At 50.6% G+C, this 11,144-nt stretch overlaps 1 protein-coding gene across 1 annotated transcript in view; it reads left to right on the top strand.

Moving 5' to 3' along the window:
* Positions 1–3,276: 3,276 nt before the first annotated feature.
* DLGAP3 (DLG associated protein 3) overlaps positions 3,277–11,144 on the top strand; it is a 63,097-nt gene continuing 55,229 nt past the window's right edge. The window contains exons 1-2 of the mRNA XM_021709957.1: positions 3,277–3,421; positions 3,657–3,765. The gene's annotated coding sequence lies outside the window, so the exon portion shown is untranslated. The remainder of the gene's footprint in view (positions 3,422–3,656; positions 3,766–11,144) is intronic.

Below are 11,144 nucleotides of genomic sequence, written 5' to 3'. Positions count from 1 at the left end.
CCGCTCTCCCGGCCCGGGCCTCGGGGACCCGCCAGCGCCGGCCCAGCCCTTGCCCGGCTGGAGGCTTGGGTCTGGGAGGGAGCAGCCAGCCGCTTGTGGGGGGAAGTCGTGGTGCTGGGGAGATCCGGAGAGAAGTTTCCTCTGCAGGTGTGTGAATGTGAGTGCGTGTCACTGTGTGTCTGAGATGAGTGTGTGAGGTGTCACCGTGTGGGTCTGTGGGTGATTGTGTGTGCCAGTGAGTGTGTGCGTGTGTCCCTGTGGGTGAGTGTGTGTGCGTGTTAGTGGGTGTATGCGGTGTGAGTGTGGAGGCTGTTGCTGTGCATGTGTCTGTGGACATGTGAGTGAAGGAGTGTGTCTCTTGTCACCGTGTGTGCCTGTGCATGTCTGTGTGAGTGTATGAATGGATATGTGTGTGCCAGTGTGACTGTCTCTGTGAGTGAGTCCCGGTATCTGTGCCCTGTGTGAGTGTGTGTGTGTGTGTGTGTGTGTGGCTGTGTGAGAATGTATCTGAGCAGGGTTCACTCTGAATCACCCACACCTGTGCTTAACCCCCTCCCCCATTCTTGGTGGAATATGGGACAGAGAGATGAGACTTTTCAGAGGTCAGATCATCCCTTCTCCCCAGAGACCCTTCACCCCTAACCCAGGCAAGAGCTTCGTGGCACTCTCCACCTTGGTCTCTACCTTCGCCTACCTCCGGGGTATCCTCTGTGATGCTACTAGTTGTGTCCTTCCTGCATGCTGAGGCCCCAGGCGATGGGAGGAGTGCCTGTGTGTGCTGCTGCTTCTTGGGTTCTGGGAACTTGTGTCATCTCAGCACAGTTTCACCGAGGGCCCTTTCGAGCCGGGAGCTGAGGAGGCCAGGTGGAAGCGGCTGTCCTGTTGTTAGTCCTCAGAGCAGGTGGCTCTCTCCCAGACTTCCAAGCCCCAAATCTCTAAGCTCTGGGTCATTGGTTCAGTCCACTGGCTCCGGGTGGTTCTGTGCTAAGCTCTTGGAAGTAATAATAATAATTTTTTAAGTGCCCTCTTATAAGTCTAGGGCTTTAAAAAATGCTGTCCTCTCACTTTTCCTTTTTATTTCCTGAACAGCCTTGGGAAGCGGGCAGGGCAGGCGTCAGGTTAAGCCATATGAAATTGTCAATATTCAACAGTTTTTTTCCCCTACAAAAACAGCAGTTTCACATGGTTCAGCCTAATTTAATGCCAATTTACAGATGAGAATGTTGAGGTTTGAGCGATGAATTGCATTTCCCACAATCACACAGGGCTAGTCAGTGGTATCGAAAGACTCCAACCCAGGTCTTTGGGTGACCCAAAGAACTGGGCTGGGCCAAGGTTAGAGAGTGGTACTCTCTGGGGTGCTCTCTCTGACCCTGGGAGCACTGCCCTTTACCTCTGCCTAGCATTCCCTGAATGCCGGGGCTACTTCTGCACCCAGCTGCCAATGCCTAAAAGGGAGAGAGGGGGAGAAGAGAGGAGGGGGGAGGAAGAGGCTTCGTGAGTTGGCAGTGAATCAGGGTCTAAAAAGGGAGCTGGAAGGGCTAGGGTGGCAGGTGTTTCTAAAAGGAACATGAACATAGGATGAACAGCCTCAGATACAGCCCCCACATCCCCCTGCCCCCCACTGCCCCACTGATCTGGCAGGCAGTGCCCACTGCATTTTGTGCCAGGGGGCTCACGTCCAAGGAGTGAGCTTGAATGTAGCTATAGAATGATGCCAGAAGAGGAACCTTAGAATTGATTTGGTCCAACTTCTTTATTACAAACTGGAGACCCTGAAGCCCAGAGCAATGAGGGGACTTGCCCAAGGTCACACAACAAATGTGTGGGTTCCTAGGCTAATCTTAGTCCAGGAACCTTTTGACCCTCCATGTTATCTTCTATACTTGAACTCCCTCCACACCCTTCAGGGCTGAGTATAGGGGATTTGGGGAAAAGAAATGGAGACTCAATAAGCCGAAAGCTGTAAGTCCTTCAACTAGGGGCCTCTTTCTGAAGAGAGGGATATGTTTCTGGGGCTGTGAATTTCTAACCATGCCTGCCGTCAAGGGCTTGTCTTGGTTTCTGCTGATGTGGGGCTGGAGCTGCTACAGGCCAGACTCCCAGACTTTCTCTGTCAGTGCCTTCAGCGGCTGCCTGGTACCTAGCATCATAGCATCATCCCTTCCCACTGATGTTGGGGCTTGAGCTGGCTGGACTAATTTTCCTTTATCCCACACAGTTTCTGATGCAATTTGCCTCTAGCTGGACTGACCGTGCCTTATCTTACTGGGTTCCTAATGGGTAGAGAAACTTCTGGGGTTTGTCTGATTTAGGAAGCTTCTGCCGTTACCCCTCAGTCTTTTCTAATGAAATCTTCCAGGAGTCTAGGGCAAATGATAACATGATTGTCCCCATTTTACAGGTGAGGAGACTGAACTTTAGTGAGAGGCCTCCTATTGGGTTGGTTATCAGGGGTTTTTTTGGAGTGAGGTGATGTCAGGAGCACATGACAACAAAAGCTTTCGTCTAGCGGGGGCTTCCAGAGATCCCCTCCAGTGTCTTACCATCCCCATGGTCGGGGAATCTTCCCAGGTTCTGATTTCAATCCCACTTGGTAGAGTCAAAGCTTCATCTCTCAGTGGGGGTTGATAAAACAGCTGTGTACCCTCCTCTATGCAAGCATGATGTCTCGATTCCCTCTTTATCCACTCCCCCTCCAGTCTGAAGGCTGCTGGCTCAGCGGGCCTCCTGCCGTCTGGGGAGTCTGAGTTTGAGCTGGGGTGAGGCGGTGGCACCATCGTTATGGTAACGAGCTGCCAGCTCATCGTTGCTAATAACTTGTCAGGCCCCTGGGCTCAATGCAGCATCCCTTCCTACCAGCTCTTCTTCCCATGTCACAGACAGAAAAAACGAGGCTAGGAGGGAGGGGCCTGGAAATAACAGGATCTGGGGAGGTGGGTGGCCTTGTCCCTGGGACTGTAGCTGGAGATCTATGGGGAGTTTGCTTGGGGCTGGTTTACACATATGATTACATAGGTTTATGTATGATTGCATGGGGTGTTAACATGTGAAAGCCTCAGAACATGCTTATGTAAACTTGTACATGCTAGCTGACATGTTCATGTGTTTTTACACAGCAGCTCACAGGCAAACATGCTTCCAAGCATCAGGACATGCTTGTGCATGAATGCTACCTCCACCATCTGCACATAAGACACTCAAGAAATCTGGGTTTGTGGGGGTGTCCAGGTATGTGGGTGGAGATCTGATCTTTTTCTGATGCAACTTCAAAGTGTCTTGTTAACAAAGGGACACAACGGTCCCAGGGTTCCTTCTTCTTTCCAATCAAGAGCTCAGGGTGGGAGTGTGCTGGGGATGCTTTGGGGGTCTCAAGCTCCCAGCTCCCAAAGGCCCCTGCCTCTGTGCCCTCTGAGGTCTGGTAGCCCCTACCCCCTCACTCTCTGTTCTTTCTCATCCTCTTCTCTTCCTGTGTGTAAATATTAAAGAGCTGAGCCTGCAGGGCTGATGTAGACATGGGGAGAGAATGAAATTAAAAAGGATTCCCTCGCCCCCATCTCGACACCCCCGCCCCGCAGTCCCCCGCTCCTGCTTCTTCCCCTCTCCCCTCTCCCCTCCCCTCACTCAGTGCTTCCACATGTCTCTCCTCCCCCCAGTCCAGATGGGAGCTGGCTCCTTCAGAAAGGGGGCTCAGAACAGGGTGTGGGGAGCTATCTCTCTCTGTCTCCCCCCACCACATCTGCCTACAGGGCTGGGAGCCCCCACGTGAGTATTTCTTTATTTTTGGGGTGGTGGTTAAGAAGGAAAGTGGTTTTTAGAACCAGCTGTGAGTGGCGTTGAGAGGCTCTGGGCTGGAAGGAGGTGGGTGGGGTCCTCTTTCAAGGCTCCCTCAGGGAAGCCCCGTGTCTGGGTATCTTTTCTCTCTTGGGACGTAGAGGGAAGGGAGGGGTATCAGGTACCCCCATGGATGGGAGAGTGGGAGGGGCAGGGGGAGAGGGGTTTCTGTTCTAAAGAGGATATATGGTGGGGTGAGCCTGCTCCTTCCTGACATCCTGGGTGTCTGGCAACGGGATCGGGAGAGGCGCTGGGAACTGTCCCGGGTGCTGAACGGGACGCGGCAGGGATTTGCTCCTTCGGAGCTGTCCCGAGTGCTGAACGGGGCTTCGTTTGGGCCCGATGGTGGAAAGGTGGCTGGGCAGTGGGGAAGGCTCACTAGGAAATTCTCCCAGATGACCCACTTTTCAAAGGCAGAGTCCCTGGATGGAAATATAGAGTCTAGGGTCCCCGCTTTGGCATTAGATCTCGCAGTTATTAGTGGTCTCTGGGAACCCTTTGCCGAAGGAGTCCCTCTCCCCTTTCCATATTTCAGTTCCTCCTCTCTTTTCCAAAGCCATCCTACTGTTAGTGTGGGGGTAGAGATGGAGAACGGTTTTGTGGTTGTGTACACTCTTCTGCAGGGATCGTTTTTAGTGCAGTAAACTCAGAGATATGGGCACCAGCCTTTCACCTATCGGGTCCCAGAAGTTCAGGTTCAAGGTGGTTCTAGATTAAGAGAGCTTAGGCCTGGGATGGATAGAGCTCAGGAGTTCAGGGTAACTTGATTAACCACTTGGTATTTCCATACTTTGGAATTCAGGGGACACTGAAATATTCTGCAATCCTGTCGTGTGCTCTGCCCATTCCTAGCCCTAGCTCAGAGCAGCATTTGGGAGAGACTTTTGTTTGGGAGGAAGATTTTTAAGAAAGAATTCAAGGAGTGGGTGGGGTTGTTCAGTGCCATGGAGAAGAGGAGGAGGCTACTGGAGCCAGGGCAGTGGGGAAAGAGGAAGATCTGGGGGAGTAAAAAATATTCAAGTTGAGAGATGAGGTCTGGGTTTCAATCATTAGTTCCCTCAGATCTCTTTTTTCTACTGGCCTAGGGTCAAGGTCATTTCAGTTATCTGAGTTTGTATGCACTATCTTTGTAACCATGAAGGGAATAGAGCAAGGAGTTCTTTCTCCAGGTCCCTTCCCTTATCATCCCAGGGGGATGGGAGCCAAATGTCAGGACATGCAGATGAGACTGTGGGGAAACAACAGGCAGGGGGGGTTGATGGGAGCTTCACCTTCCATCCTCAAGAGCACAATCACATATTCAAATAGGATCCTCCTTGTGGGGGGGGGGAGGAAAGAGAGGGTTTCCAGATGATACTGGACAAAAATTGGGTGTGTCAGGTGGTTCAAGAAAAGGGAGAGGTATCTGAGGACCCCAAACTGAACCAGTTAATCCTTTCTCAGATGTGACTTCTAGTTCACAAGGAGCCCTTCACCCATCATGTTTTTGATGTAACTCATCAAGATGATTTCTCCCTTTTCTAGCTGCTTGGGAGGAGCTGAATTTTCCTATGCTGTGGGTGCTGGGAGGTGGTGGGTGTGGGTGTGGGTGCCTGTTTGGGGAGGGGAGGTGTTTGTGCTCCACTCAGCTCCCTTAGTTACATAACAGCTTTGATAAGACTTTACTTTGGAACTGCTGCTACTGCCTGAAGCAGTCACCCCTCCACCCCCACATGGAATGCTAGATGTCCACCCCCTTCTCCCTGGCCCCTTGGAGAGTCCTGCTATTCATGATCCAGTATCCCAGCAGCTGCTTCCCTACCAGGAAGTGTCTGCAGCATGCCTCGCTGCTCCCTACCCAGCTCCTGTTTTTAAATACTAGCTTCTTTTGTTATTTTGAGCCCAGGTCACCCCCTTTTACATTTTTAAGCCTCCTGGTCAACCCTTTCCCTGGGCTGGGCCCTCAGGCTGGGAAGGGAGGGGTTTGACTTTGCTGAACATCATGAAGTTGCCCTCTAGAAAAGAACAGGGGGATCCTAGGAGGTTTTAGAGCTCAGGGATACTTTTCTTACTGTTTCGTCCTCTGCCTTTTCAACTGTTTTGGAGTTTGAGAGTGGTGGACCATACCCAGAGGTACTGGGAAGAAGGACTCTGGCCTTGATATTTCCTCTTCATTTCCTTTTTTAGAGTTATGTTAAATTGTATATATGGGGGCTGGCTCTTGGATGGGAAGCGATGCACTTACATTACCGTTGCTCCTACCCAGCTAATCTGAGGGAATATTGGTTTCTGTAGTCATGGGACAGGGAATTATAGAGCCTTTTAAAAAAATACCTTTTTTTCCTGAGAGTGAATGGGAATGAGATGTGTCCAGGAGTGGGGTACATCTCATTGATAACAGGAACAACTTTCCAAATGGAAAAGTAGGAGACTGGCAAAAGGAGAGAGCAAATGCAAACTTGTGATGCACATGGACTCCTGGCTTTGTGGACAGGATAGAAGCCAGGGGAGAGGCTGGCTATCTCTGCAGGACCTGTGACTGCAGTGCACATGCATGTGTATTTCTTCCTGTGAGTGGTATACGACTATGTATATGTATATAAGTATATATGAGTTTGTTGTATGTTTGTGTATAAATGCATTTATGTGTATATGTGTGGACACGTGTATGTATGACTCTATATATGCACCCATGTATATTTGTGACTGTGATGTCAAATAATTAAACCAATGCGTGTATGTGTGTGTATGGTGTGAGTGTAAACAATCATGTGAACATGTGTGGGTCATGCATATACATACATGAATTAACAACATATATGTACATAAGTTGAGTCATACATGTGAATACATGTGAGAGAGGGAAAGAGAGAGAGATTGATTCTAAATGAACATTGGGCTACCCCAAAATGCTTTCCCACTAACTTGAATTTGATCCATCCTGCAGCCTGTGGGTCTTCTCCAGAAAGTAGGTCCCCTGAGGTCTCTGAAATTCTCATGTCCTTGAGAGCCAACTGTTCCCCACCATCATCCATCCATATGAGGGGAGTTTGCAAGGGGAAAACCTACACAGGACGGCTGAGTAAGGGATCCAGGCAAAAGGCTGTTCAGATGCTGTAGTGCTCAGAGCATTACATGGGGAAAGAGTACTGGGGCTGGAACATGAACATTACTTATGGAGGTGTCAAAATTCAAGAAGTTGAGCTTAGTGGATAAAAGAAATAGGGGATATTTTATTTTATTTTTGAGTCAGAGTCTCACTCTGTTGCTCAAACTAGAGTGCAGTGGCACGTTCATGGCCACCACATCCTTGACCTGCTGGGCTCAGGCAATCTTTCTGCCTCAGCCATCCAAGTAGCTGGAACTACAGGTGTGTGCCACTATGCTCAACTAATTTTTTGATTTATTGTAGAGATGAGGTCTTGCCAAGTTGCCCAGGCTGGCTTGGAACTGTGAGTTCAGGCAGTCCTCTCACTTTGGCCTCCCAAAGTGCTGGGATTATAGACATGAGCCACTGTGCCCGGCTTGAGATAGGGAATATAAGGGAGTTCCAAGTGTATACATAACTCGCACACATATGGGACCTGTGGCAATACAGTACACGGGTACATGTATATGTGTATATAACTTGTCTATTCTGTAATATGCACATATTGACATAGGTGCACTTTCTTACATGTACTTGCATGAACAAATCTACAAGAGTTCCTATATCAACACAGGGATTTTTCAGCATGCACATACATGCTAACACTCATGGACAGAATATACAGCAACATGTGGGCTTATGCTAGCACTGGCCTGATTGCAACCCACTGGTCATATATGCATGCACTTCACTCACCCAGGTTAGCAAACAGTCCCTTCCCCATCACATGTGCCTCACCCAATGTATCCATTCATTCAACCAATCTTTATGCCTTTAATGTGCCCCTTACTGTGCTAGACATTAGGGATGGTCCTTGACCTCAGATAACTTACAATCTGGAGAAGGTAAAAGACCTAGAAATAAGTAAGGAGAGTATTAATAAAGGTAGACACATATATCCCACTGTCCCACAGGGGCAGTGTGGACCTGAAGAGGGGTAAATTAACCATGGAGTGGGGAAGAGAGAGTTTTGGTAAAAGATCTGTAGAAGGGGAGGGCTTTGAGCTGAGGCTTAAAAGTTGAGCAGGTATTTACCAGGTGAACAGCTGTGGGAACAGGTATTTTGGTGACAGAAAGTGTCCCGACTGGTCTTCCTACTTCCACCCTTGCTGGCTCCACCTTCACAGATTCTTTCCCAAAAAGCAGCCAGAGTAAGATAAGGTCTTGCCTTTCCAATGACTTTCTATCTCACTTGGAGTGAAACCCAAAATGCTCAGTGGGGCCCGAGCGATGCCAGTGCTGTGTGTAAAGTAGCCCCCATCACTTCCCTGATCTCAGGGGTCATGCCTATGCGGGCTTCCTTTCTCTTCAGTAAAGAGCACAGTCCCACCTTGAGGCTGTTGGCGCTTGCTTTTTCACTCAGCCTGAAATGTTCTTCCCCCAGATATCCAGGCAACTTGCTTTCTCACTGTATTCAAGTCTTCGCTCAAAAGTCACATTTTTGGAGAGGCCTCCCCAACAGTCTATCTCAAACAGCCCCTTGTCATTCTGTTCTTGCCCCACTTTATTATTATTTTCACTTTAGTACTTGCCACCACCATGATTTCATATATTTGTTTATCATCCTTCTTTTTCACTAGAATATAAACTTCATGAGAGGAGAGTGAGAGCTAAATCTGTTTTATCCACTACTCTATCTGCTGTGTCCAAGAGAGAACCTGGTTTGGAGTAGGCACTCAAATTATATTTGTTGAATAAACACATTTTAGAGAGCTGTGGCCAGTGAGGAGAAAGGAGTAAGGTGGAACAAGATGCCAGTCAGGGGAGACCAGTTAGGAACTTGTTGTAATAGCTTTGGTGAGAAATTAGGATGAAGGTGGGCTGCCATAGAAATCAGCAGTGGAGGTGGAGAAAAGGAGATGCAGTGTACAAACTCGCATGCACGCACACACGTGCGCACATATGCATCATGGTCGTCAGATCTGCTGTTTTAGTAGGGGAAGGCTAAAGAGGAAAGGAAGCGTCTTTGTGTGTGCATGTGGTTGTATTTCATGAACACCCCATGACAAGCTGGACAGTCTCCAGCTAACACAGCCTGCCGTTCTCCCTTCCTTTTGGATCTTGTCACCACCATCCCACATTCCCCCCTCCCACCAGCAGGGCTGCCACAGGCTGCCATGCAGGGGGTCTCTGTGGTTCCATCCATCAGTGATGCAGGGCTCCTGCTTCAGGAAACAGGAGTTGGTAGCAGGGCCCTGAACAAGGGGAATGGTCTTAGGAAGTCAGATCCTCAGGCAGAGACTTAGTGACCCTAAGAGAGAGGCATGTGGACTGCGAGAGGAGGAAGGAGAAGGGGAATGACTGGAGAGCTCTGGGCCGGAAAGTCAGGCGTGGCCCAGACTTCCTGAAGCCAGTGGTGGTGGGGGCAGGATAGTGTCCTGAGGCAGCTTCTACTGTATGGCCTCCACTCCTTCTTCCTTCCTCTCCTGCTCCACTCCAGGTCCTCTCCCCTGGTGGAGTGGGTGCCTTAGCCAAGTATGGGCTTAGGAGTTATTGGTCTCAGGCTGTCATATGAACTCAGATATGAGGGGAGGCCCAGAGAAAGGGATCCCCATTTTGATAGGATATTTTGGGGTCTGTCAGTAGGGGAGGAATTTCTTTGAGAGCCTCAACTTTGTTGTTTTTTTCTCCCAAGAGAGCATTGGAGAATTGAGCTTCTATCACAGAATGAGCAACTGAGGTTAAACCTTCTATAGGACCAATCAGCTGCTAGCATGAAGGGACTAAGACACAGTATGTTGGGAAAGCTGAGAAAAGAAGGAAGTGGGAGATGGAGGTCAGCCCCACCCCATGCTACTCCCTGACCTCTGGTGGAGGGGAGTGGTTGAGCCCTAAGTTCCTCTTTGAGAGTTCTTCCCCGAGAACTTCAAGCCTGGAGCTGGGTTGCTTCTATACTGGGAGGCCATGATAGAGCCTTTTCCAAGTTCTAGGTTGTAGGGGGGCCTTTTGCCTCTCTCCCCTCTCATCTGGGCTAGGGGCCAGGGTGCTGCAGCCGCTCCTCTCCCACCTGGGCTGTGAGCATGGGGGTTGGGCCGAAACAGCCGCCAGAGCCGCCCACCTGCCCGCGGTGTCATGGCAACAACTCTGCCCACGTGGACGATGAGGGAAGGGAGGAGAGAGAGAAGGCATCACAGCAGTTATGAGGATGGGAGGGGGCTCCTCAGGGTCCTTATGCTGGAGTCCCCACCCCTCTAGCTTGGCCCTAGCCCCAGCTGCTTTTACCCCAAGGCCTCCCACTTCCCTGGGGCAGGGTGGGGCTGGTGTTCCAGACCTGGCCTCAGAGTGTGCATGTCCTTGGGTGTCCTGAATAATGATGACCTCAACCTTCTGTGCTGTAGGGCCCTGGCTGGGGTCCTGGGGGACATGGGGCTTTGGCGTATTGCAGGCGTCTCCCTCTCTCCCCACCCCGCAAGTCGGGGATGGTGCCTGGGGCTGAGGGGATGAGAGCCCGACCTACTTCTCCATTTTCTCACTATTTTTCAAAAGGAAAATGACCCACTTTTCAGCCAATCGGACTGGGGCCTGTTCCCCGGCTGATTCCCTGAGCCCCCCTGTCCAGGCCTCTGCCCCATCCTCAGCCTATTAGCCACGTGCTGGGCCCACTTCCTAAGGGCAGCAGGTGAACTCGTGTAGAGGGGTCGTTCCCCCCTGCCATCTGTGCCAGCCTCAGGGAGGAGCCTTTTCTCAGCAGGGCAGGGGTGGGCCAAGACCTGACTGATGCTACGTCAGCTCCATTTCGAGCAGACCTTGTTGTCAGTCACAGTCCTGGGCACTTTGAGTGTCCTGTCTGCCATCCCCAGACAGTCCCAGGCCTCATCTCGAGGAGGGGCAGGAAGGGCTCTGGGAGGGTGGAAGGAACCCCTCCTCTCACCCTGTTTTAGTGGATGCTGATGGGCTGTGTTCCCAGGCTGCTTCATTTCCGTGTGGAAAGGGGGAGTCTGTGGCACTGGAGAACCATTGTCTGTCTGTCTGCCTGTGTGACTGTCTGCCTGCCAGAGTTCCTCCCAGAAAACCCTCCTAGAGGGTTCTGTCTGTGCCTCTCTCCCCAAGCTCCTACCCCTCTCCAGGATATTGGTCTGGGCCTCAGAGTCCCCTCCCTCCTCCAGCTATATTGGCCTGGGCTGGCTTGGGGGGTGATTAGGGATTTAATTATTTAGTTTCTCCAGCTCAGTAGATTAATTCC

Source organism: Carlito syrichta, unplaced genomic scaffold (genome assembly GCF_000164805.1).
Source record: "Carlito syrichta isolate Samal-C Ts95f unplaced genomic scaffold, Tarsius_syrichta-2.0.1 Scaffold287779, whole genome shotgun sequence".
NCBI lineage: Eukaryota > Metazoa > Chordata > Mammalia > Primates > Tarsiidae > Carlito > Carlito syrichta.
The sequence above is the reverse complement of the archived record's forward strand: the minus strand, read 5'-3'. Positions and strand labels throughout refer to the sequence as shown.